Source organism: Pan troglodytes, chromosome 10 (assembly GCF_028858775.2).
Source record: "Pan troglodytes isolate AG18354 chromosome 10, NHGRI_mPanTro3-v2.0_pri, whole genome shotgun sequence".
NCBI lineage: Eukaryota > Metazoa > Chordata > Mammalia > Primates > Hominidae > Pan > Pan troglodytes.
The window spans coordinates 30,398,099-30,426,083 of NC_072408.2; the positions used below are offsets into that span (position 1 = coordinate 30,398,099).

Below are 27,985 nucleotides of genomic sequence, written 5' to 3' on the forward strand. Positions count from 1 at the left end.
TATGATGGGGAAGTGGGGTGCAATTTCATCCTCTCACCTAGGGAGGTTGGAATGAATTCTCACATTGGCGAAACAATTCCATTCCCCTGCCCACAACTACTGATTTAGGGAAGGGCCATTTCAGAGGCCTTCACAAGGAAGGTAGGGATTCAAAATTAAAAGGCCTATAACATTAACAAAAATTATAATATTAAAAAACTTATATGGCCTATCAGTTGCTTTATAAGGGGGCCAGTAGTAATAAAAATACCAATTTATGCCCCTCTAGATAAACAACATAAATCAATTCATTAAAAGAAATTTACGAGATAGGGCTTTGACACCTATGCTTTGAAAATTTTGAAAGTTATTGAACAATTTCCCACTGGATTGATTTTTTTTCTATACCTTGGAGCTCAAGTCACAGCTAATGACCTTAATGATTTTGAATAGCTCTTGCTGTGATTTAAAAGCAGAGGCTCTCAACCTTGAGCCTACCTCAGAAGGTACCAAACTTGAGCCTACCTGGAGGGCTTGTTAAAGTACATACAGCCTGTTGAACTCTTCTCTCAAAGTTTTTGATTCAGTAAGTCTGGGGTGGGGCTTGAGACTGCATTCTAACAAGTTTCCAAAGACCTTGCTGATGGTCTAGGGACCACACTTTGAGAATCACTGTGCTAGAGCATTCATGGGGGTTCTTATATGCACATCATTAAAATTATTACAGAACAGGAATCTTGTAAATACAAGGAATCATATTCATCATTACAATGAAAGAACACTCATATTTCTTATTCATTCTAGGCAAAGAATAAAAGTTAAAAAGTAAATTAGGTGTCATCTTGGAATTGGAGTTTTGAGAGAGGCTTTCCATTTGAACCTATCAAATGGGCAGTTTGGAAGTGGCCTGCCACTCAAGAGGCACATTCTAGCCTTTCTTCTTTGGGATTTAGTTGATTCCCCAACTTTTAGTTCAGGTGGAACCTTGCTGTGATGCTTTTGTAATTTAGGTTGAAATTTCAACCTTCCAAACACTTTGTGATTAAAGGACCTAGATGTTTGGAAAATAAATCCAAGTCCTCTGGTGATTATTGGCCTTTTGCCTAAGTCCAAATGGCCTTATTCTTCAAAGAACTTGGTTCAAGCTGTATGTAAAGCCCTTTTTGCCATCCAGTGGTCGTGTCCACTACAGCTTTGGCAACTGTATCTTTCTCCCTGACCCCCACTCCTGTTCTTATCATTTTACTCCTATATCCCCCAAATCTCTGTTTCTGGTTACTGTCTCCAAAGGACAAAGAAGTTGAATTTCCCTAAGCATTAGTGTTTATACAATTTAGGAGTGAACGTGATTTTTCAATCAAATCTTTACTTCCTCACTCAAAAGCCCACATTGGCTCCCTAATGCCAATCATATCAAATCTATCCTATTCTGCCTGAGTTTAAAAGCAATAATTTCTGTAGGTATGACATCTAGCATGCTGTGGATTTTTATAAGCTCCTTTTCGTATAGACACCAGGACTTATATTATCAAATACCTGGGTGGCCAGCCTGGCTTAGCATCCCTCTTGAGCTAAAAGCTGAATAATTTGAGAGAAGAGATCAATGGGAGGTCTCTAGCATAAAACCAAAGCTGACAACCATTTCCTCAAAAAGTCTTGATTATTTTATATCCACAAGGAACTGGCTACATTCTGTAATCTCTTTGCTTGAGTGACAGTGTTCCACTCCAACTAATAGGGGTGCATCTCTTAACTGGTAATAAATGAGTGGGAGTTACACAAAGACAAGTGGTACTCTAGTACATCCGATCTTGTGATTGTCAACATCTATGGTTATTCAGTTCAATGTTGAATTCAATTTATGTTGAATCACTTCAGGAAATCCAGAGAGTCCTCATTACACATGGTGAGTGTGTTTCCTCAAGGAGGTACAGTACTTGGCATCTCTTAGATGACTGTGACTCACTGCTTCGTCTGGCTGCTATACAAGTACGTATTGTTTCATTGAATAAGAGGGTAAAAAGTCACATAAAACATTGCATACTACAAACGGCCAGGGAATAATTTGACTTGCCTTGGTGCAACTTAATTTACACATTGGACTTCTAGAAAAAAAGACTGTTCCATAAATACAGCTTCGTCTGGGCACATGAACCACGAATGGCTTTGATTATTTTTGTTGTTGTTGAATTCTCCTTGCCATTTTTTGGATTATAATATCTTTTCAGACAGACTAAAGCTACTTTCAGGCAGGGAGAAAATTAAATAATATGAAAATAAGATAAAACGGGCTTGTAGTAAGCAAAGTAGATGAGTAAGGCAAGTAATATAGGTTTTTCTCAGATTTTGAAAACATTACCATTTATTCTCAACCCTGGTGAATACAACTTCCTTCATCGCACGGCTGAAGTTTTTTAATTAAACTTCTGATTAGTAGCCATATTTAAGGTTTGACATGTTGTCTCCAGAAAGGAAATATAATGAACTTGTTTTACAAGCTCAGGTCACACCCAGGGGATATTACTTTAAATAGAAGAAGCATGCTGGTTTTGCAAAGTATGCTTGTTCTGTATGATGTCAATATGCCTGGAATTTTACATATATGAGAATGTTTAGATAAATACTGTATATACAGAGATTCTAATTTGAGCACTTCTTTTCTTTTTTCTCTCTCTCTTTTTTTTTTTTTTTTTTTTTTTAGAGACAGGACCTCACTCTGTTGCCCAGGCTGGAGTGCAGTGGCACCTTTACAGCTCACTGCAGCCTTGACTTCCTGGGCTCAAGCCATGTTCCCGCCTCAGCCTCCCGAGTAGCTGGGACTACAGGCAAGCACCACTATGCTGAGATAATTATTAAATTTTTTGTAGAGATGAAGTCTCACTATATTGCCCAGGCTGGTCTCAAACTTATGGGCTCAAATAATCCTCCCACCTCGGCTTCTCAAAGTGCTGGGATTGTAGGCGTGAGCCACCACGTCCAGCTGAGCATTTTTTTAGTGAAGGAAAAAACTAGATGACAACTAGAATATTATCTGGATATTTCCAAACATGACATGAGTTGCCCTGAAATATCCAGCTAAGTGATGCTGGAGTGTCTTCTGAGAGGCTACCTGAATTATTTGGAACATTTACAAGTGAATAGCGGATATGGCTATACATAGACTTAGTCTGTGTTTGTTTCTGCACAGAACCAAAATTAAGGAAAGGGGACAGTCACAAAACACATTCTAGAGCTCCTCTTGCTTCCCCCATAGCTTCCCTATGCTTCCCTGAGGCAAAGAAAACCTCGTTGTCAAACAGGATTCCACTACTGGGCTGAGTTGTAGGTACAAATTTCAGTCCTTTATTTCTTACACATTGCAAACTTTGTTTTCTGTATTTCAGTTTTTACTTTTTAAAACTTTCTATACATCAATGAATTGCATCCTCCAGCTCCTTTTCTGATTTAAAGGTTGACTGGGGTTGTGCTGTGGTCTCACCTAGTGCTGTTTTCTGAGATACCCTTTGGGTTGGAGATTGTCCCAGCTTGCATTGTCCCATCAGTTGTCTTCCTGTACCATGCTGAGAGTAGTGCAATCTTTGGTGAGCGCCAGGCCTTGGACCCAGCTCCGCTGGAGCATCTCATGGCCATTTTCCCTTATCTTCTGCCGTGTCCTTCAGATGGTGCAAGGAAAGAGCAGAAACCCACCCTTCTCCCCTTGAGTCGAAAAATGACTTCTAGGCTGGTCAATAGCACAGGCTGCTGCACGACGGGATTGTAATGGCTTCTGCGAGCATGCGTGTTCCTGAAAGGGAGCCAGGAAAAGGCGCCTTAGCAGAGCACCTCTATAAGATCAAGCTTCATCCCCAATTAAACGCTGACCGCAGTTGGTTAGCTCACTATGCTGTGCGGCTGCTGAAGAGATGAGCTTGGCCAGGTTAAAGGTCACATGACCTGAGTATGGCCCAGATGAACCAGGTATGCAACCACAGGCAAAACCTAAGTGCATAAAGGGAGGCTAGTGGACTGATTTTTTTTTTTTTCCTGAAATTGTCCATTTAATATTTTCAGACTGTGGTTGACCGTGGGTAACTAAAACTGCAGAAAGGCAACTACTATATATCTATGAATTCAATCATCATGGACATCTAAAATAAATGGTGTATTTCTCTATTTACTTATGGAAAAAGATTTCCAAGACCATAATCCTTTATTTTTCAAAAAAAGCAAAATGCATTATTTTTATATAATATAGTAGAGTACCATTTTGTTTTACTCATATGTCCATGTAATAACATATATTGAATGCCACTTATTTCCCACATTTTATATATTTTTCTGAAACATATAAATACATAAAGTTATCCTGTTTATTTTGAAAGAAAGATGTTTTATAAGAAGTTTATAAAAACAAAGGAGAAAGCTATAGAAATATTTCATCTATGTGAAATTTTAAACATGTAATAAATGTATTTTCTGTTAAACACCAAGTAATAAACACCTTCTTTTCTATTGATGCTGTTCAATAAAGATATTTGGGAGTTAAACTCTGCATCTTTCTATAAATTGAAAATGTCTGTATTTTAAACTTTTAGTAAATATCATTTAGTGGAATATAAGATCCTCATTTTGAAATTGTTTTGTAGGTTTTTTTCTTTCTTTCTTTCTTTCTTTCTTTTTTTTATTATTGGACTGAATTAAGAAGTGGATACCAGGGAGGCCCTGGTGGGGAAAATGGCGGCCGAGAAGCGGGGAGAGAAGAAGCCTGAAAAGTCGCAGCGAGCTGGAGCTACCGGAGGACCTGAGGAAGAAGCAGAAAAACCTGTGAAAGCTAAAACTGTTTCTTCCAGTAATGGAGGGGAAAGTTCCAGTCGCAGCTCTGAGAAGCGATCAGTGAAGAAGCTGCAGACCTCCCAACAAAGCCTACAAAGATCTCCAACTTTGGATTTGCGATAGGTAGACGACAAAGAAAGCGTCAGCCATATCCATCAAACTTGGATCAAGTAAGCCTAAAGAAACTGTTCCAACTCTTGGCTCCAAAAATTTTCAGTAGCAGCAGCTCTTAATGAAGATGAAGATGGATACACCAACATCAGCTGGACCGAACTCCTTCAATAAAGGAAAGCATGGGTTTTCTGATAACCAGAAACTATGGGGACAAAATATAAAATCTCATCTTGGAAATGTCCATGACCAAGACAATTAAATGATGTTTTGAAATTGGGGTGTGGGATGGGTGTAAAGTTAAAAGGAACAGTTTCTCTTTTTAAAGAATGGTATAAGACTATCTTTGGAGCCGCTTTTTTTTTTCTTTTTCATTTTTTTAAAAGATTGAGTGGTACACTAATAAATGAGAGTTTGAAATTAGAGGTAATTTATGTTTTGTCTACAGATTTCAAGACATTTGCTAATTTTGTAGTTTCATGTGATTAGTTTCCAAAGGTTACAGATAATAAATAAATCAGAAATGGTATCTTTTTAAGAATTGCATTTTTTTTAGACACAACTATTAGCACATTAAGAGGGAAACAAAAAGTTATTGTTTGTTTAAAACTGCAAGCACTTACTCTCTTAACTCCCTTATTACCTAAACTTGTCTGGCTCCCAGGAACAGCCTTATAGAGAGAAGGAGTATTGTATTGGGAGGAAAATGCTAATGAACTATTGACTGAAAGTAAATTTAGATAAAATTAAAATATAGCTTTTTTTCCTTATAGGCATTTGTTTTGTTTCAAATCATCATAAATTAGGTATTGCATTGCTGTCAGTGGATACAGATGCGTAGCTCTTAAAAGAATTTTTTAAAAATGTAAACTGTTGAATATTTGAAATAGCCCACTTCACCTTAATGGGTCTTGTCTATCTTCATTAGTCCTCAAAGAAAAACCATTTGCTACAAAAGTAAATCAGTATTTTCAATTTGCTTCTCTTGTTTTTTGTTTATTAGCTAGTTCCTGTAAGCATTTTCACCAGAACTTGACACAAATCATAAGGAGGCGGTTTTTTAAAATACAAGCCACCACCAAAAATTTAAATGTACATATTGCTTAAGTATTTGGCTGTTTTTATTTTTTACGAGGTATAAACACCAAAAAAAATTTAACATTGTATGAAGATGGAAAACAAGAAGATGCACTTTCTGTAACTTTGTCTAAGGATTTAATATGAAATCCAATTTGAATTGAACTTAACTACTGGCTTTCTTACTAGTAAAATTATATGGTTTATTTTAAATGTATACATATTGACCAATGGCCTCTCAAAAAGCACATTTTAGATACTGAAATAGAAGGAAAGGAAATGCATCTTCAAACATTTTTTGGAATCTTACCACATATACCTTGTTAGATTTGTGTATTGTAGGGTGTTTGTTTTTGTATTTTTGTATTGTATATGAACTTTTAAAAAAAAGTAACAAGCACATCTTTAAAAGCATTGTCACAGACAAAAGAAACATACAGTATAAAAATTTCCTTGAAAACTCCTACAATATTGTATTTGGAGGCAGCTTCAGACTGTTTTATTGGTGGTAACTGCTTGCTGAGCTCTTTTAGTCGGTAATAACTCTAGAGAAGCAGCCTGTGTATATTCCTAACACTTTGTTCACTAGCATTTAAGTTTAGAATAGGCCCCAAGTAAAACAATGGAAATATATATAGAACTCTTAGTTCTTATATGATTTCATTATATCAAGATACATGAATTTAACTTACTTTAATGAGGCAAACTATCCATTTTTGTCCATTTTCTTGTTAAAGCAACATAGCTCTCCTACATATTCTTTTCTTGACCCAAATGAAATATTAACCTAAGGTCAAGCTGGGAGAGAGAAACGACTGAGATGAATGTCTTTACTAAAATACCAATAAATTTGTCAAATTCAAACTCAAACTCAAAAAAAAAAAAAAAAAGGTGGATTCACATGGCAGGATCCGGGATCCAATCAGTTTGAGCTCTGGCATCACCCCATGGCAGGATCCAGTCAGATCATGCTTCTGGCATCACCTCATTGCAAGATCCAGTCAGATCATGCCTCATTACCCTATGCTTATAAAACCTGACCCAGCCCTTTGCTCAGACAGACACTGATTTGGGAACTATCTCCTGTGTTCTCCTTACTTGTTACAAGTAATAAAATTGTCTTGCAAAGAAAAAGAAAAAGAAAACTGTCTTCCTAGCCTGGATAAAATCTTTCTCTCTTCAAACTCTCTCCTCTGGCATGTGCTTAGGCTTTTAGGAATAAAACCCAGGAAGTCCTGTCTCAGACCTCCCATAAGACAAGGGAGCCCAGGGTCTTCTATCTGCTTGAATGCAGGCAGAGAAAATACAAAATATCTCAAAATGTTATCGTGTCACAAATGTTGTGTTGCTTTTGGACTCTTTAGTTCCTGGGTCTGGACCATGGTAAATCTGATTTCCACAACATGACATAGATGCAAAGTGCTTGTGGTAGTTTGAAATCCAGCTTACTATAATGTTGATTAAGAAACATGAGTCTCATCTCCACACAACTGTTAGAATGACTATTATCAAAAAGACGAATGATAATAAGTATTGGCAAGAGGTAGAGAAGTGGAACTCTTGCACACTTGTGGTAAGACTATTAATTAGTATGGCCATTATGAAAAACAGTATGAAGTTTCCTCAAAAAACTAAAAATAGAATTACCATATGATCCAGCAATCCCACTACTGGGTGTGTATCCAAATAAAATAAAATCAGTATGTCAAAGAGATATCTGCACTCCCATGTCCACTGCAGCATTATTCACAATAGCCAAGGCATGGAATCCACCTAAGTGCCCTTCAGTGGAAAAATGGATAAAGTAAGTGTGGAATATATACATAATGGGACACTCTTCAGCCTTTAAAAAGAAGAAAATCCTGTTATTTGCACAACATGAGTAAACCTGGTGGACATTATGTTAAGTGAAATAGGCCAGGAACAGAAAGACAAATACTACATGATTTCACTTATATGTGAAAAAAGTTGATCTCATAGAAGTAAAGAGTAGAATGGTGGTTACCAGAGGCTGGATGGGGGCAGTTGGAATTGGGGAGATGTTCATCAAAGGATATACAATTTCAGTTAGACAAGAGGAATAAGTTCAAGAGACCTATTGTACAACTTGGTGATAATAATAATAACGTATACTTGAAAATTGCTAAGACAGTAAATGTAAATGTAGTAGTAAAATGTTCTCACCATAAAAAATAAGTTTGTGAGGTCACGCATATGTTAATTAGCTTGATTTAGATATTACACAATGTATACATATTTTAAGACATCATGCTGTACACCATAATATATACAATTTTTATTTGTCAATTAAAACATTTTTTAAAAAACAGATGAATCTCATGGTACATGGACTTGCATTAAAGATTGGGGTTCAAATTCTGCCCCTTACTACTTACCTAGCATGGTAAGTAACGATCTTGGTGTTTCACCTTTTCTTTCCTTTGCCCCATCTCTCTACTGCTATTTAGTTGAGACCTCCATCATCTTTCACCAAGATCAACATAACAATCTCCTAACTGGTCCCTCTGTCTCCAATCTTACCCTCTACAGTCTGTCATCAATCCTAATGATAAATGGAAATGTGGTCATCCAAAGTCCTCCATCAAAACCCTTCAGTGACTCCCCATTGGCCAGAGGGCAAATTTGGAGCTTCAAAGCAATGATTCATAGTTAATTCAATGATCTTTGTAATCCTTTATGATCAGTTTCCTCTTTCCACTCAGTGGCAGATACTTGTAGTTGTCCTCCAAATTTCGTACTCTCATTTTTCTTTATTGATATAACCACACATTTTTAACTGAGCTCATTGATCATCATAACAGAGTCTGTTATGATGAAAGTCCTCAGCAGGCGGTGTGACGATGTGACCAGCTCTGGCCAAGGAGCTGTAGGCAGAAGTGTCTTGCAGCAGCTCCTGTAAATCTTAAAAGACAGCTGGTGCGTGCCTTTTTTCCTTTGTTTTTTCCCTTCCCCCTTCCTGCTGCGCTGAATATGGATATGGTGAGTGAATCTAGAGCAGCCATTTGGAGGTATGAAGAGATCTTGGAAATAGAGGCCATGTGTATTGAAACAAGACCGAACAACTCCAAGTTCCTGAAGACTTCATTTCACCAACCCAGAACCTCCTCGATCATCACAGGCGAACTTATTCCTAAAGCAAACACTCTCATTTTCCTTCCTTCTCTACTTTACAACCATGCTGAACTGCTTGTTATTCCTTGAACTGATCACACAGTTCTGTGCTTCTATGCCTTACCTCTTGCTGCTCCTCCACCTTATGCTTTGTCTTTCTAGCAAATTCTTTCTTATTAAGATCTACCTTGATCGCACCACCGCACTCTAGCCTGGGCGACAGACTGAGACTCCATCTCAAAAAAAAAAAAAAAACAACAATCCTACCTCTAGGGTTTCCAGCTTTGAGAAGACTACTCACTCACAGCCAGGCAAATTTGGTGATTCTTTCCATTTTCCATCATTGTATCTAGTCCATCTGCCTAACCTAGTACTGATCACATGCCTATGTTTTGTTTACCTATGTGTTCTACATAATAGATGGTGAACTTCTACAGGCCATGCTTATTTTTTTTTTTTCATCTCTACATTTCTATTGCCCAGAACAAAATTGGGTCCCAAAGAATAGGGTGGCACAAATGAACAATTGAATAAAATTCTCTGAGTTTCTATTATTTCCTCCTCTGTAAAATCGAGTCATAATAATTCCCATTCTAGAGATTTTTGAGAGTCACATGAGAAGAGAATGAGAAGGTTCTCTGTAAACGTAACACATTATCAAGAAAACCAAGGCATTGTGTGTTTATCCAAATTTCTGTTATCTGGTCAATAACCTTAGACAAATATGTTTTCTATAGAATCCAGAGTTACTGATCTGTTTTATATCTACATGAAATGGAAACAAAGGATGAATTGGAAACAGGACACACTTCTGATCTTAGCCATGTACAAATTAGTAATATAACCAAGAGTTCTTAAGGTCAATTTAATTTTTATTTCTAGGTACTTGAATATATTTGAGTGCAACTATTCTACAAACCCTTAGCTCCAGGTAACCTCTTCAGCCACTGGACAAACATAGCTCCATTTAATGTAGTTGTACTTAAAACAAAAGTGATATGTATCAAGCTGATTCCACTTGCTGAAATCACTTCTAGCTCATAGAATAGGTGTAAGAGCCAAGGGCTCAAGACATTGACTTTTTCTTCAAGTCAGCTGCTTTAAGAGAACACAGGATGGTCAGAGCTGGAGCTAGAGAAGCGGCAGGGTGTGCTCTTGTTTCTGCTGTATTAACCTAAGCAGCCAGGGAACTCTGGACATCGTTTAGAGAAAGTGCGACCAATGGAGCAATAGGCCTGCTCAGAGCATGCTGACTTCTCTCTTGGGACTAATTCTCTCTTCTGTTCTACGCTCTACACCCTCATGAAGTCATCCACCAGAGCCATCATGTGCTTGCATCCTGCTGTGTTCCTTCAACCATCTGCTGACTCTAGATCCTTGCTTTAGTCCTTTAACACTTCCCAGCACCAAGATCTCATGCCTGGGAGTCTAAAAGCACCACCCCCGCTTTTTTTTTTTTTTTTTTTTTTTTTTTTTAAAATAGCAATCAATTTGCTCCCACCACTCCCAGGGAATCCAGTCTCATTTTTGCCTGCATTTTCCTGTCTGGGGGTGGTGATGGTGGTGAGAGGGTGGAGGATAGTTTTAATGTCACCTCTTACATTATGAATCAGTGACATAAGCTTTTAAAGCCAAAAGTATTTGTAAGATCTTTTAAAACGATAGAAGATTTAACTACCTTCACTCTCCTATTTAAACTGATTTCAGAAGGAAATGTAGGGTTGAAAATGAAGTTCGGGCTCTTCTCCTCTGTATATTTGCAAATGCACAAAGCTGGGTCTGTTATGTCCTGTCTGAAAGGCTATCTATTTGTACAGCTTTATGCATCTCTTCACAGAACACCCATGAAGTCACAGCTCATATTTCTGCTTTAAATATTCGATCTTTTGGCTTTAAACACCCATAAGGGTTATTTGTCAAAACGGATCTTAAACCTCGCCCCACAGCTCTGCAGCAGATCTTTAAAGTCATGCTGTTGGGGTGGGAAGGAAAGGATGGGGGAGACGGGGAAAGTCAGCCATTCAGCAAGCATTTATGGAGTGCCAAGTACGTGCAGAGCATATGGTATCTAGTAATAGGTGCTGTGAGAGAGAGAAAAAAGACATGGAGTACATGTTCTTGCTCTCAAGATGGAGACAGAAACATGAGCCCTGTTAGTTCAGTCCTAGATCTAGACACTTTAACCTTGTTTTCTAAAGATGTTTGCATGAAGAGCAAAAGCCAGCAACCTCAGGCATGTAAGAACATGTTAGCAGCAGTGGTGTATGTGTGTGTGTGTGTGTGTGTGTGTGTGTGTGTGTGTGTGTGTGACAGAGAGAGAGAGCGAGAGAAAGCATATGTTGGTATAGGGATAGGATTAGGATGGGGGCAAAGAAGAAAGAGTCATGCCTTATATAGAAGGTCCTTTCTTGATGTGTTTTCTCAATCATCTTCTGACCCAAGATGCCTTCCCTTAGCTTTCTGAGACTGCAGTAGCGAGTTCCCATGGCCCCTTTTTATAGCAACGCACTTGTAAGGGAGGAGACCACCCCTCATATTGTCTTATGTCCAATTTCTGCCTCCAAAGAAAGTAGAAGTAAAAACTAAAAGGCAGAAATGAAATCCACAAGCAGATAGCCTGGCGCCACACCCTGGGCCCTGTAGTTAAAGATCGACCCCTGACCGAATCGGTTATGTTATCTATAGATTACATACATTGTATAGAAAAGCACTGTGAAAATCCGTGTCCTGTTCTGTTCTGTTCTAATTACCGGTGCATGCAGCCCCCAGTCACGTACCTCCTGCTTGCTCAATTGATCACAACCCTCTCAAGTGGACCTCCTTAGAGTTGTGAGCCCTTAAAAGGGACAGGAATTGCTCACTTGGGGAGCTCGGCTCTTGAGACAGGAGTCTTGACAGTGCTCCGGGCCAAATAAACCGCTTCCTTCTTTAACTCGGTGTCTGAGGGGTTTTGTCTGCGGCTTGTCCTGCTACACTTGCCCCCAGCACTTTCCTGACCCTTGGGATCCAGCTTGTTTTTCCAGATTTGTGTTTGTTTTGGTCTTCTTTGAAGGCAAACTTTCTTTATTGTGCCTAAGCATTTATTTCTGCCACATACCTCTTTGGTTCTTATATTAGTCTGTTTTCACACTGCTATAAAGAACTGCCCGAGAATGGGTAATTTATAAATGAAAGAGGTTTAATTGACTCACAGTTCTGCATGGCTGGGGAGGTCTCAGGAAATGTACAATCATGGTGGCAGGTGAAGGGGAAGCAAGGCACCTTCTTCACAAGATGGCAGGAAGGAGAAGTGCCAAGCGAAGGAAGAAGAACCATTTATAAAACCATCAGATCTCATGAGAACTCACTCACTATCATGAGAGGAGCATACGGGAAACCACACCCATGATCCAATTACCTCCACCTGGTCACTCCCTTGACACATGGGGATTATGGGGATTAAAATTTAAAATGAGATTTGGGTGAGGACACAAAGCCTAACCCTTATCAGTTCTGAAATATGCTGTGGCTAGACACTTGGAAGGACACCTGTCATGTGTGGGCTGTGTGGGCCCAGGAGGGCTGTCCCCATGTGCTTAGGCAGGTGTGGCCTCCCTTAGCAGATGTGGGCCCCCAGGAGGCCCTACTAATCTGGTTCTTATGCTGTGAGTGACAACTTAGATACCACTGTAAGGTACTCTCAAATCCTTATGGAGGTGGAGTCAGACAAGCTTGGATTTAAATCCCACTCCCACTATTAGCTATACTATAAAAACTTATAAAACTACATCGAGCCTCAGTTTCTTCATGTGTCCAGCGGAAATTCTTCCATAGTGTTATTATGATAGTTAAATGAATTAATGCATATAAAGGGCTTAGCATAGTACTTGGTACATAGTAAGCACTCAATGAAATGTTAGTATTATAATATAAATATAGTTTTCATTAGTATTCATGCATTTACTTTGAGACTTTTCTTTGTGGCCTAAGATATATTCGTTCTGTCCTACAAAGTATATGACTAAGAGAAAAACAGGAAATGTGACTTACTCCATCCATTAAACAAGCTTTTTTAAAGTGCTGACTGCATTTCCAAGTACTGTGTTAGGTCTCTCCCTCCACCTCCCTTCATCCTTCCACAAACACTTATTGTGTGCCTATGAGGCACCAGGCATCACACTGGATTCTAGGAACTAGTGGTGAAATAGACATATACGTTTTCTTCCAACACAGAGCTTATGTTCCAGGGAGAAAGACGATATTACATAAGTAAACCCAGGTATAGAACCAGGGATAAATTCTAGGTGCTACAGGTAGTGCTCATGGAACATGGAGACCTGCAGGGTCAGGGAGACCAGCGTGTTATGAATTTCTATTTATGAAGCTAATTTTCAAAAGGGTAAGTTACTTGGCTGCCATTAGGTCAATAACATTTTTTTATTATGTTGCTGCAAGGCATGGCTGGCATTTTCCAAGGATATATAAATCAAATCCATGATTTTCCAACTCTGTATTTTAAGTGGCAAAATGTCTCTAAATTAGAAAATTTAAATATTATGCTTATTGATAAAAAGACATGTAAAGTATCAAAACTTAAAACAATGAGTTCACAGGTACAACCTGGTATGTGCTTCACCATAACTTAACAGAGCATGCTTTTTATTAATACTTCTATTCTGAACTTAGTCACCAAGTCCAGACTTAACTAGATTATTTCTTTGTACATCATCTTGCATTAACTAAGACAAAAGCCAGAATATAAATGTGGTTCTAAAACTTCTCAAATTATATCTGTAACTTTTTTCTGCAGCCAATAGCTTCAATGCCATTATAGAGGGGTCAAAGGGATGGAGAACTCTATGTTTATTGATAGCCAATTATGTGTGAGTGCCAAATGTAATCTCATTTAATTCTCACAGGAGCCCTGTAAAATAGGTCTTATTTTTATCTCTTTTTACATATTAGAAAATTCAGGCCCAGAGAATTTGAAAAAATTTATTCAAATTTGCACACAGGGCTCATATTCAAAGCTGAGACTACCTGATTCCAAATGGTAGTACCATTTGAAGTGGTATTCCATTCCCAATTGGGCATGAATGATCTATTTGCAGAAGGGCAAAGGAGTTTATTTCCATGCATGCGTGGTACATTTTAATTCACATAATCATGAGACAAGTTTAGATAACATGGCAAAACCCCTGTCTCTACAAAAAATACAAAAATTAGGCATGGTGGTGTGTGCCTGTGGTCCCAGTTACTGGGGAGGCTGAGGTGGGAGGATCACTTGAGCCCAGGAAGTCAAGGCTGCAGTGAGCCATGATTACACCACTACCCAGCCTGGGCAACAAAGTGAGACCCTGTTTCAAATAAATAAACTAACTAACTAACTAAATAAATCACTGCAAATCTAAGCAGTCATATGATAATCACAGTTTAGCACATAAAAACCCCATTGTAGTCCGTATGTCACAAGTTGTGTGCAATTTATCCTGGGCTCTAAGACTCCCTTCTTAGAGCCCTTAAATCTATTTTTAAAATTCTTTCCATATACTACAGTTAAAGATAACAGGACAATGAAGGGCATTCAACATGTCACAAACAGGAAAAAAAATATATGTTCACTTTTTCTAAGATTATAATTTTACTTTACTTATTAAAAGCTCTCTTTTCAGCATAGTAAACTTGCCAAATTGGGCCTCATTCAGTGTTCCTTAAGTGGAACTAATCCATCTTCTTTCAGGACTGGATTAATCTTGCCTCTTTCCTATTGCTTTCCATGGGATCATCTGTTTCCCCAAGCACCTGGGGTCAAATCTTTGTAGCCATCTTTGACTCCTCTCTCCTCATTCTCCTACATTCAGGCAAGCATCATTAAGAAAGAGAATGCCAGCCTGAACAACATGGTGAAAACCCATCTCTACAAAAAAAATACAAAAATTAGCCAGGTGTGTGAGTGCACGCCTGTGGTCCCACATACTCAGGAGGCTGAGGTAGGAGGATCACATGAGAATGGCCTCCGTATATCAAGTGTCAGTTTACGTTCACTTTTTCATTTGGTCCAATCTTCATAGCAGCCACCCTAAAGTATTTGTTATCAATTCCATTTGTTTTCAATTCCATTGGTAGACGAGGGAACAACCTCAGAGAAGTCAGAAGCTGATAATTTATGAAGTGATTTGAACCTGGGCCTTTATATACTATAAAATACTATTCATTCTTCCTACATCATTGATCTTCTACTCATCTATTTCCTTTCATTACTCATGAACTCACCTTGAGTCTGACTTGCATTTTGTAAATGCTCAAATGAGTGCTACAGCTTGCTAGCCATTTTTCTTTCCCCAACTTCCATCCTAGCTCTATGCCTTAAGCCAGATTTGTTTTCCCAACCATTCATCTTTCTCCACTACCTAATACAGTAGTTCTCAAGCTACTAAAAATCAAATAATAGTGATGTGTCACTGATTTACATAAAAAAGTTTATTTCTTTAAATTATGTTCTATTTTAAACATCTCTCCCTTTTTTTTCTTGAACTACTTATCCTGACCACAAGCTAATGTGAGTATATATGTTTATTTCATATTGCCTGCAAATAGTACTATGGCTTCTAAGACACTGTTGTGTCAATTTGAGAATCACAGCCCTAGATGATAAGGGCTAAAATGACAGTCAGCTGCCTCTAAATCGTTCCCTGTTTCCTACTACTCTTCAATCCAGCATGCTTCCTTGGCTGCCCAGGGCTGAAGTTCCTAGCCCAATACCTGGCACCCAGGAGGATTCACTCACTGCTTGTTGCCCATCGTTCCACTCATTACTCATGAAGCGTACTTTGCTACGGTCCATTCCTCTGCTTTGCTCATATAGTGACCCTTGGCCCCAACTTCTCTCTTTCCTCTCCTTTTTTTCCTCTCTTCCCCCTCCTGTTTTAAAAGATCATAGTTAATATTTGTTGAATGCTTCTAATGCTCTAGACATTTCCCAAGAGCATTACATGTATTGACTCAGCTAAGCGTCTCAAAACTCTTCTGTTGTGAGTATTTGCAGGACCTTTTTTCCTGACCTCAGTTTCTGAATTTGCAAAATAGAGATTAAAATAATACTCACCTAATAAGATTGTTATGAGGGTTAAGTGAGTAAATACACAAAGTTCCTAGGATGTGATACACATTTGATAAGTATTAGTCATTATTTTTATTAAGCCACCTTATACTTTTGGAGCTTTAAGTTCGTGTTGATTAACAACTTGGAAGTAGCCAGTGCAGCTATTCAGGACTCAGCCATGTCTCCAGAGTCCAAACTCTCAAACACTGGGCTCCACCACCTCCTTTTTCCCTTTTTCCAACTCATTCAAATAACCCTCCCCCTCTAGAAAGCTTTGGCCACTCATTTGTGTTCCTAATATACCCTTTGAATATTCTGTGGTGTATAGCAGAGTGCTACACTCATATAGATAGTCCCTTACCTTCAGATAAGACTTCTAATTATTATGAAATAATCTCCATCTTTGTTTCAATTGTATTAACAATTGAGAATAGACCTGTGCTAGTGACATAATTTTCCCATTTCCTACTTGTATTGGGGACTGCCAAGACCATCCCCAGGGTCAATAATTAGCGAGGAAGACTTACAGAACTCAGCACAGAGTCCTAGTCAGGGCTAAGAGTTATTATAGCAAAAGGATACAAAGCAAAATCAGCAAAAGGAAAAGGTGCATGGGGCAAAATCTGGATGAAACGAGACATAAGCTTCCAAGAGTCCTCTCCCATCGGAGTCACACAGGATGCGATTAATTCCTGCAGCAACAAGTTCTGACAACAGGTATGAAATGTTGTTCACCAGGGAAGCTCATTAGAGATTCAGTGCCCAGTGCTTTTACTGGGGGCTGATTACACAGGCACTCTCTACCTAGCATGTAATAAAATTCCAGACTGGGGATTCCTTTCCTTATTCCTTTTGGGAATCATGAAAGCAGGTGTCCAGCATGAACCACATTGCTTGTACAAACAGTTTAAGCACAGTGAGCCCTCTTATCACTTCTGGGGATAATGGAAACCCTCCTGTGATGGTTAATTTTATGTATTCACTTGGAGGGGGGTTTGGGATGAGATTAACATTTAAATCAGTGAATTTTGAAAAAGGAGACTGCCCTCCAATATGTGGATTGGCCTCCTTCAATGAGTTGAAGGCCTGAATAGAACAAAAATACTGGCATCCCAGAACAAAAGGGAATTCTTAGCAGGCCACCTGTGGACTGAATTGGCTCTCCTGGGTCTCTACCTGCCAGTCTTTATTTTTATTTTTTATTTTTTATTTTATTCATTTATTTATTTCTTGACACAGAGTCTCACTCTGTTGCCCAGCCTGGAGTACAGTGGTGTGATCCCGGCTCACTCCAACCTCTGCCTCCCAGTTTCAAGCAATTCTCATGCCTCAGCCTCCCGAGTAGCTGGGACTACAGGCATGAACCACCATGCCCAGATAGTTTTTGTATTTTTAGTAGAGATGGGATTTCACCATGCTGGCCAGGCTGGCCTTGAACTCCTGGCCTCAAGCGATCTGCCCACCTCAGCCTCCCAAAGTGCTGGGATTACAGACATGAGCCACCACGTCTGACCACCCCAGCCTTTACACTGGAAATGCACTATCTACTCTCCTGGATCTCAAGCCTGTCAGCCCACCCTGTGTATTTTGGACTTATCATCATTGGCTTATAATCATGTGAGCCAAATCCTTATAATAAGTCTCTCTCTCTTTTGTATATGTATAGGTATATACACATATATGTGTATATGTGTATATACATATATGTGTGTATGTGTATACACATATATATATACACAAATATACACATATATTTACAAATGTATATAAATATACATTTGTATATTTGAATACACACATATACACATATATACATTTGTATATTTGTGTACACATATATATACGTATATGTGAGTATATGTGTATACAAATATGCACATATATTTGTATATGTATATGCACATATATTTGTATATGTATATACACATATACATATCCTATTGGTTTTGTTTCTCTGGGGAACCCTAACTAATACACCCCTCAAAATCCAAGTTGCTAGATGCCAGCCAAGGATCAACCTTGCAAGCAGGTCTTCCTAAGGCTAGCAGTCTCTGGCCTGCTTTGTTAACCTTTTCTGTACACTACTAATTTTTATAGCAGTAGAAGCCATATGACAATAATGCCATGGAGCAGCAGAGCCTGTGAATAATCAAAAACTATGAGGTGGAGAGAAAGTCAGTAGAGAGAAGTTGGCTGGTAGTGACAGAAAAGTAAAAGCAACAGGCCCAGAGCCCTGGAGTGAAGGCTGCATTGTAAGAGGGGAGCATCCAAGGAGGAACAAGGGGAAGTCTGTGGCAGGGGAGAAGGCTGGGCAAGTCACTAGATGCTCCTTTACCCCACAAGACCTGACTATGTAATTGTGGTTGTGGTAGATTAAAGGTGTCTGGAAATTCTTTGCCACTCTTTACATAATGATATGGAATCTGTTTCCCCTCTCCTTGAATCTGGGTTGGCCTATGACTTGCTGTAACCAATAGAATGCTGCAGAAGTGACACTGTGGCTGTTTGAGACATGAACCTTAAGAAAACCTGGCAGTTTCTGCTTTTGTACTCTTGGGAGCCCGGGGTCCCCAGGTAATGGTAGTCGGCTGCACTGCTGGAGAAACCACTGAGAGAGAGTGAGAGAGAGGGAGGGAGAGACGCCGGACCAGCCCCAGCTGTTTCAGCCATCCCAGCTGTGGTGACATGCATGGAAATGAAGCTATTCTGTATTATTTGAGAGTTAGCCTAGTTGAGACTCTAGATAATGCCACCTGCATGAGTGATTCCAGGCAAGACCAGCAGCAGAATTGCTGCTGAGCTCCACCAAGATTACAGATTTCATGAACAAATAATAAAATGTTGTGGCTTTAAATCACAGACTTTTGGGGTGGCTTCTTTCCTAGCAATAGATAACTAATATGGTGAAGCAGCCGGAACTGTCTGAGGACGGTGGCTTCATTGTAATAGTGAAGCACAGGAGTAGAAAGCAAGAGATGTCTGTAGCCGGGGCAGCAGGATGACTCTGTGACAGTCGACACAATATTTTATTTTCCTTCTGGTTTCCACTGTTTCACAACACTGACATGTGTCACTTTACAAAGAAAACAATCTGTACCCTTCTGAATTAGGCTTTACACTAGAATCTTTTCCAGACCTTCCCAACCCTCAAACCGAAGTTTGTGAACAGTGGAAAGAGTTCCCACACACAATGAGTCATGTTTGTCTTCTGAGTGCCGATTGCCTTAGTGGAGACCTTAGATCATCAAATCGCATGCCCTGAAGCTTGTTTCTTCATGCAGGGAGCCAAAATCCATTGTATAACCTCATCTCCGGCAAAGATTCTCAACATGCGCCTGACTATGTATGTGCAAGATGCCAAATCAGTGAGTCCAAAAATGTAATAATTATCCCCGAAACCAGTCTGACCAATTTTATGGACAGAATTAATGGGTCATTTTGTGGTAGCAGAAACTGGACCTATGACCAATTGTTTCTAATATTTTTATGTATCTTTTATGGATGAGGAAACCAAGGGCAGGGGTGAGGGGAGAGAGAGAGCGCTCATGAATTATCAGAGCCATTGAACAAGTCAATATCGAAGGCAGGGACATCACCCATGGCTCCCAAATCTCCTTCAGGGCTTTCTCCACTATTGGCAGCATTAGTTTTCATTGGATGTATGTATATTGCTCTGCTGGAGAGGGCATAGTTACAGCCCTGCTTTTTTGTGTTTTTTTTTTAACCTTAGGTAAAACATTTTTCTCCTTTGTGATATCACAGTTTTACCCTGGACACTTGGTTAGTTTCTTATGGGCAGTCTCAGTCATCTCTTGAAAAAAAAAATTCAGAAGTAAGCTCCCAAAAGATCATGTGTTGAGAAAGAACATTTAAACCTAGCCAGTAGGGTGGGAGGGAAGGAAGGGGAGAGTGTGGAGAGGCTCTCCCTGCTGATAATCTTGGAAGAAAGAATTACCTGACTTAGAAATGTGATATTTTTCTAGGCCACCTCATTTCTTCTTATTAAAAATAACCACTTTCCATTATGTACATATAAGAGAAAAATGAATGAAAACATAGCTAGGAAGTAGCCTAGAATGATAAATCAGGGAGAGTATAATCTACACATGCATATTCAGTCAGTAAACACTCAGTATTTATAGCATATGGAGAACTCATTCATTCATTCATTCATTCACTCACGTATCACCTGTCCATTGATCTGTTTACTTAACAAACATTGACTGAACACCTACTACAGGCAATGTCCTACAGAGACACGTAAGGTAAAGACCATATTTCCTGCTCTCCAGGGATTGCTTTTATAGTCTCATTAAGGAGATAAGACAAGAACACAAAGAACTATGATCAAGGTAATAAATGAGTAAGCACCATAGGAGAGAAAAATAAAGTGAGATGAAAGTTCAGAAAAGGGAGACATCACTTCTGGCCAAAGGAAATATAGAGTAGAAAGATTTCTTAAAAGTATAATCTATCACCCTGCAACTCCTAGTTTAAAAGCCTCACATAGTTATTAGCTCTGTGACCTTGGGCAAATCATAAATTTTCTGCTTCTTAGTTTGCTTATCTTTTAAAAGAAAGGGTTGGACTAAATGATCTTGAAGGTCCTTTCCGCTCTAAAGTACTGGGATACATAATTTTTCATGCGAAGACCCAGCTAAATATGTGACAAACTATTCTTTATACAACTAGAGTAACTCTTTAAACCTAAATAAGATCATGTTACCCATGGCTTAAAAACCTTTCATGGCTACATTTCAAAGAAAACCCAGACTTTTCAGATGGCCCTCAAGGTCCCGCAGCATCTGGCCCCACGCTCTCCAACCTCATCTTCCCATGTCCTCCTCTTACCCCGCTCTCTCCAACCTCATCCTCCCCATGTCCTCCTCCTACTGCTGCTCTTGCACTGCCAGGTCTTCTTTGCCACTCCCCTGAATGCACTGGTCAGGATCTTCACACAGGCTGTTTCCTCCGCAAGAAACGCTTTTCCTCTTCTTTTAAAAAAAATACATGTATGTGTGCGTGTGTGTGTGCATGTGTGTCTGTGTGCATGTGTATGTGTGAGTAAAATTTTTATAAAAGGAATAAAAAATACAGTTTTAAAAAGTCAGATGATACTACCACAGGATTATAACCCAAACCCATAAGGTTGGCGCACCCGGAAGGAGAAGAAATCTTATGTTTCAATATCTACACTTGTGCTCAGACCCTTTTCTTTTGCACCTCCACTTCTTCTGGGGCCGGCATCCTGGGTGTGGAGCCACTCCAGTTCAACTTCTCCACAGAATAGTAAGATTCTGGCATCCTGGCAGGGTGAGGAGGAACACTTGCCTGGACCTGGGTAGAGGAGAGGGAAGAGAGGGTCCAGGGGTTTAAATGTGCTTTATACTGACTTTCAAACCATTCTCCTGATTCCTCCCCAGAACTCCACCCTTATCTTCCACAGACCAGGCACCATCAATGGCTGAGACTTACTAGGGGGGTTAGATGCTGTGACTTGGCTCCTTTGACATTGGCATCCAGTTTGCTCACACTTGGTATACAGCATTCTTACTTTTGCTCACTCCTCCTTCCACTTTTTATCTTCCAAAAGTATGTTCACTCTTTGCAGTCACAATTCTCTCTCTCATCACCTGTTGTCTTTGTCCTTCTGAGTTTCTATCTCATTAGTTCCTTTTATACTCAATTTTAGAAAGGTCTGTGGAAAGGTTAAGAAAGAACGTCTTGTGTCTTCCATGTTTAACTGAAATGCCTCTTCCTTTATCTCATTTTAAAGCTTTTCATTCTTTTAGTATCAGCTTAAATTTGCTATCAGACTTCACTGACCGAACCATGTCTAAATAGATCCTCCTGGGATCATCTATGAGAGCATACTGTGTTTTACTTTCATAACATTTCTTATAATTTTAAGCTATCCTTATTTGTTGAGTTGTTAACTTTAAATAAATTTATTTATTACCTCATTTAAGGTCTGTTGCTCCCACTAGAATGCACACTCAGGGAAGGCAGGGACTGTGTCTGTTTTCTTCAGTCAATTTATGCTGAGTGCTTAGCACAGTGCCTCACCGTGACAGATGCTCAAGAATTCTGGTTGATGAATATTGACAAACAAGGGAACCAAATCTTAGACTCCACTGACAGCACCTCCAGGGCAACAGCAGACTTGAAAGAAAAAAGACAAAGATGAGCAGACTGCACACAAGCGTGAATTCTCGACCCAGACTTTGTCCAAATCCCAGAACTACCACTTGCCTAGTGTGTAACCTTGCAGATAAATTGCATAAAAATGGAGAATGGAGATAATAATGGTACATCTACCTTATGAGGCTATTATAAAAGTTAGAATTAGTCAGTAGAGGTAGAGCACATAAAACAATGGCAAGCATGTAGTGCTCCATCAGTTTTGGCTGTTAGGTGTTAGAATACTTGGCTTGGGGTGGGGGTCTTGTTTTGGAGAGGAGCCTCCTTCCAAGTTTTGCTCTGAAAACTTAAAGCTAAACTTCCGCATATTACACACATGTTGGTATTGTTTGCCTGAAATGTTTAGAACTTTTTACTTCTGGATTCTACTTATGTTTTCACTGTGTTCATACTTATGTTGAGTAATTTGTAAGGTGTTTGGGAGTTCTGATAAAGCAGGGCCCCTTAGGCTATCCCCAAACAGAAGACTTCTCCATGGGAATGAGGCATGTCAGGGAAGATAGGGTGAAGGATTATAGAAAGGAGATAACTTGGCAGGCTTAAAAGAATGGAAGGTTTGGAAGGAGTGGGATGTGGAGGTGGAGAAAGGGGGTTTGGACACCAGACAGAATTTGGTTGAGATGCCAGTTCTACCATGACTAACTACATGACCATGAGCAATTTGCTAGACCTCTTGGTGCCTTCACTTCCTTAGCTATAGTAAATATTACATGAGATGATATACACAGAAAATGTAGGCCAGTACCTGGTATGGAGGAAAATACTCTAGTACTTAAATTATCATTGTTAGGAGTAGTCAAGCTTCTGCCACCTCTGAATCTGACTGGCAATGTGGCCTTGGAATATTCACTTTCCTTTTCTATGTCCAAGATGCTCATCTATGAAATAAAGGTGCTCTTTCTATTTCTTTGCCTCTCGTAAGTCAGAATTCTGCCAAGGGCTATCTTTGGAGACCTCCCCCTGACCACCCCCAGCAACACCCAACCTCACAGACACAAGCTCCTGGTATCTTAGGTCTTTTCCACATTTTGCTAGAACAGTATTTCCATATTTTTGTCTGCTGCTGTACAAAGTTAAACTACATTACAGTGCAAAGGGTCAGCAGAAGCCAGTCTCCAAGATGGCCTTTGTTGATCCCCATCTCCTGGTATTCACACCCTTGTGTTGTCCCCTCACACAATGAATGGAGCTGAATAGTGTAACAAATACAATTTTTCAGAAATGACAGTGAAATTTCTGAGACTAGGTGGTGAAAGACATTGAGGCTTCCACCTTACTTCTTGGATCCCTCACTCTTGAGGAAGCCAGCTGCCATGTTATAAGGACACTCAAGCAGCCCTGTGGAGTGGTCCATGTAGTGAGGAACCTGGTCAACAACCAGCACTAACTTGCCAGATGTGAGAGTGAGCCTGGGCCACCCAGCTAAGCCACTCCCAGAACCTAACCCTCAGAAGTATAATACGTGTATCATCTGTGTGTGATAATACATGCTTATTGTTGTTTTAATCCTTTATGTTTTAGAGTGATTTGTTATGCAGCAACAGATAACTGATACAGGGTTTCCTGGGAACATGCTATGCACTGTTGAGTCCAAGTGCAGGCCTTCTGGCTAACCTTGGCACTGGTGGGAACTCTATGAACCTTTCCAAAACGTCACTAATTTCTCCTCCCTTTTAGGTAGCAGGCCCCTTTCTCAGATCATAACACTTTGGATTACAGTTCCCTTTTGTTATTCTGAGTTGCTGTTGTTTTTTTCTTTCCAAGTCTTATTCTGAGATTTCTTGAATACCAAAGCCTGCTCCAGAGCCTGACAAGTTTCAAGGCCCTTCCCTTGCACAGTGATTTTCCAAGGCCCTCAGAGGGGCTCATGCAATGTGTTCACCTGATCACATGGATAATAAAATTTGTGAAAAACAATATTTAACTATAATCAGTTAAGATCACTGTCTCTCTACTTCAACTTCCACTCTGTCTTACTCTCCCTAACATTCAGTGGTACTGGGGTGGCCATGGGCATTTTTAGCATTCAGCTAAGGGGAAGTTTACTTTAATTTAGGCCTAGTGGGATGTACTTTTGTGGTACACAGGCACTTTTTTGTGTGTAGGATTAAGCTATTTCTATCCTTCTCAGTGTTCGAATGGTTTCCAGCAACATTCCTACTACCTACTTTGCTGACACAAAGGTGCATAAACAGAAATCCTATGGTAAGTATATATCTTGCACCATATCAGCCTGGGACCAGGAGTATAGGGACTGGGGAGGAGAAACAAGGTTTGAAATACACAAAGCCAGAAGCTAGTCTGTGAAAGTTCTTCCAATCTTCAGATATGCAGAGTGACTAGATCTATACCTAGTCAACACCAACAAAAATTACAAAAAAAATCCAAGTTGTAATCATTCATGCCAGAATAAAGAATGAATTATTGTTCTGTTCACTGTATAGATAACTACATTGCAAATTCATTTTCCTGTAAAGAAGTGAATGGCCAATAAATGCACAATAAAAAAAATTTAGGAAAATAAGTATAAAAGTGCATCAAGCAGTAATAGGGGTATGCCAGGCAGTTAATTAGAGCAGCCACTATATTTTTTTCTGGATTTTGTCAGATTTGGGGTATTTGTCAGCTTTTAAAAATGTGTAATGGATTGTGATTTCTCTTTCTACAGTAACACACACTTTCAAACCTGATTTTGTATTTGTAATTTGGTCATGAACATGGGATTTTGCCCATCAAACCTGGCCCTGTTCCTGCTGTGTCCCACTTAGCTCTAGATCCCTGTAGGAAGGATTCCTTCTTTTCTATGCTCCCTGACTCTGGCTTTAGATTTGCGCTGAGCTGCTTTTCTCTCGCCACTCACACAGCCCTTGTTCCCAGCCAGTCTCATAGGACCTTCTGACTCCTCTTAGTCCTGAATCCTTCGTTTTCTGGGTGCATGCTTCCATCTTGGTTAGCAAGTATAGCATTCTCTCTCCTTGAAGCCCAGTTTATTTTTGAAGGCTTCATATTCTTTTTCTCCGACAGAAGGTAATGGCAACCCCAACTCATCCCCTAACAAGGAGGATCCTTCCAAGCTGCTGTTTATTTCACCTGCCTCATGACTACCATTACCCTGCCAGCCCCATGAGAGCAAGAAACACACCCATCTCCCTCAGTCATGCTTAGAAAACTGCCGGCACACAATGAATGTTTGTTAAAGAAATAAATTGGTATATAAATTAATATCTATTGCCAAAAAGATGAATTTTATGTGAGCAATCATAACTCAAAATTATAATTCAAATTCTAGCTCATAGTTCAAAATGTAGCTCCAACTAGGCAAATTGCCCCCTAATTCATAAGCTTTAGGGGAAAGAATATGTTTTCACCACAGAGATATCCTCTTTGCTTTTACATTGTTGAGACTTATCCTTAAGTTTTCTTCTCCTTTTTTTCCCTACCTTTTCCCCAGCCTCCCACTCCCACGTAACACACACACACACACACACACACACACACACACCCCGAAATTGATTGTGAATTGCTGGAGGCTTATGGTTAGAGTTTTTTAATTTACCACTTAATTTTGTTGGCCAAGTGGCTGGCCAAGTAAAATCTGGCAATTCGGTGAGAACAGAGGAAATTCTGCAGTTAGCGATAAGCAATGCCCTTGTGAAGGTAGGAGAGGTCCTGTTCCAGCTGACAGTTCGCAGAAGATGAGAAACACTATCCTTAAAATGGGCCTCAGGAGAGAAAATGCATGTCTAGGAATAAATCTGTTAGTTTTCTCGTTGGTTGACAGGAAGGATGCCTTATTTTCCCAGTAATAATACATTTCCTTCATTGACATAAGCGACCTCTAGTTTTATTTCCTTGCAAACTAGATTATAACCCTCTAAAATGAAACACCTCACCCCACGATATTTCCTGGAACGGAGTGGAAAACTGTTGTATTTGCCTGTCTAGTATCCATTACTTGTTATTCTGATAACAGTCCACTGGGTTTATGGTGGTGGGGGCTCACTCCATGCCTGGATCCTTGGGTAGGCTCAGGACTCAAGCTATGTCAGACATTTTTGCCCCAGAACTAAAACTTGGCAAAGTGCCAAAAAGTGAAAATTGGTGCACTTCTTTTATCCCAACCTCAGTGGCCTCAAGAAAATGTCCCATTTGTTCCTGGCCCAACTTCCTTGAAGCTACTCAAGTTCCTATACTAAGGCCTGGTACTTGTGTTTTCACCTCTGTTCTATGTGTTAGTTCTAAACCTTTTTTTCTTTTCTTTTCTTTTCTTTTCTTTTCTTTTCTTTTCTTTTCTTTTCTTCTTAAGTGTCTAGAGGTGAGTTTCTCTTGTCTGCAGTCAAAGAACCTAGCAGATACAGTAATAGATTAAATGGGCCTGAGTTGTGAAGAAGACCAAAATCTGGGACCAGACTCAATTATAATTGCACAGCAGGGAAAATTTGTTTCTCTAACTTTCCATTTCTCTTCCATTTTTGCCTTGCTTTGAAGCCAAAAATTCCTATCACCATACCACCACCTCCACAAACACTCAATGCCATGGCACCCTCTCCACTTTCCTAGTAACACTTAGTCTCTGAAAAAGCACTGATCCTAGTCATCATTTATTTGTCGATCCTTTTTGAGCACCTATTATATGTCAGTTATTGTTCTAGGTTCTTGGAATATGTCAGCAAAACCCCTGTTGCAGTGGGGCTTATATTCTTATGGTCGAGGATAGATAATAATCAAGTAAACAAATAAATCAACAAAATAACTGGGGACAGTGATAAGTAGTATGAAAGGTGAGGTGATAGAGATGACTGGGTGGTCAGGGAAGACTTCTTTGGAAAGTGGACGTATAAGTTGCGACATAGATCATTTGTGGAGACCAACCATCTCAAAATATGACCGGTGGGGGAGGAAAGCTCTCTAGGCAAATAAAACAGCAAGAGATCAGGGACATATGCAGGGCATATTCATGGGCCAGATCATGCTGGGTTTTGTAGACCATGGCAAGAAGTTTGGATTTTGTCCTCATTGTCATATAAAGCATTAGAGGGGAGTGACATGATATATATTTTTAAAAGATCACTGATTACATCATAAATAATCAATTGTCAAACAAAACCAGATGAGAGGTTGTCACAGGAGATTACGGGGCTTGGGCAAGAGTGGAGGTGGAGAGAAGTGAGATGATATACAACATATTTTGGACATGGAGATGCATGTGCTGGAATACGAGGAGTGATGGCCCCATTTGCTGAGATAAGGACAATTAAAAAGGTAGTGGTGTGATGGAGGAGGCAGAATCCTGAGTTTTGTTTCAATTATGTTAAGTTTGAGATTGTTCATCAGATATCCAAGGGGAACTGTCTGGAGTCCTGCTGAAGAGTCAGGACTGATGTAAAGTTAGGAGTCATTAGCATATAGATGGTGTTTAAGGCTTGAATAAAATATCTAAGGAAAAAATGTAAGGAGGAGAGAGGGCTCAGACTAAGCCCTGGGGCAGTTGACTATTAAGAAATTGAGCCATTATTAATAAATAAATAAATTTTATTAATACACTTTTCAATGTTCTTAATCAAGATCTTAAGCCAGATCTTTGACTTTGGA

General features: G+C 39.5%; 1 pseudogene; it reads left to right on the forward strand.

The window, feature by feature from the left end:
- Positions 1 to 4,662: 4,662 nt before the first annotated feature.
- LOC100611670 (PEST proteolytic signal-containing nuclear protein-like) lies at positions 4,663 to 5,325 on the forward strand (annotated as a pseudogene).
- The last annotated feature ends 22,660 nt before the right edge of the window (positions 5,326 to 27,985 follow it).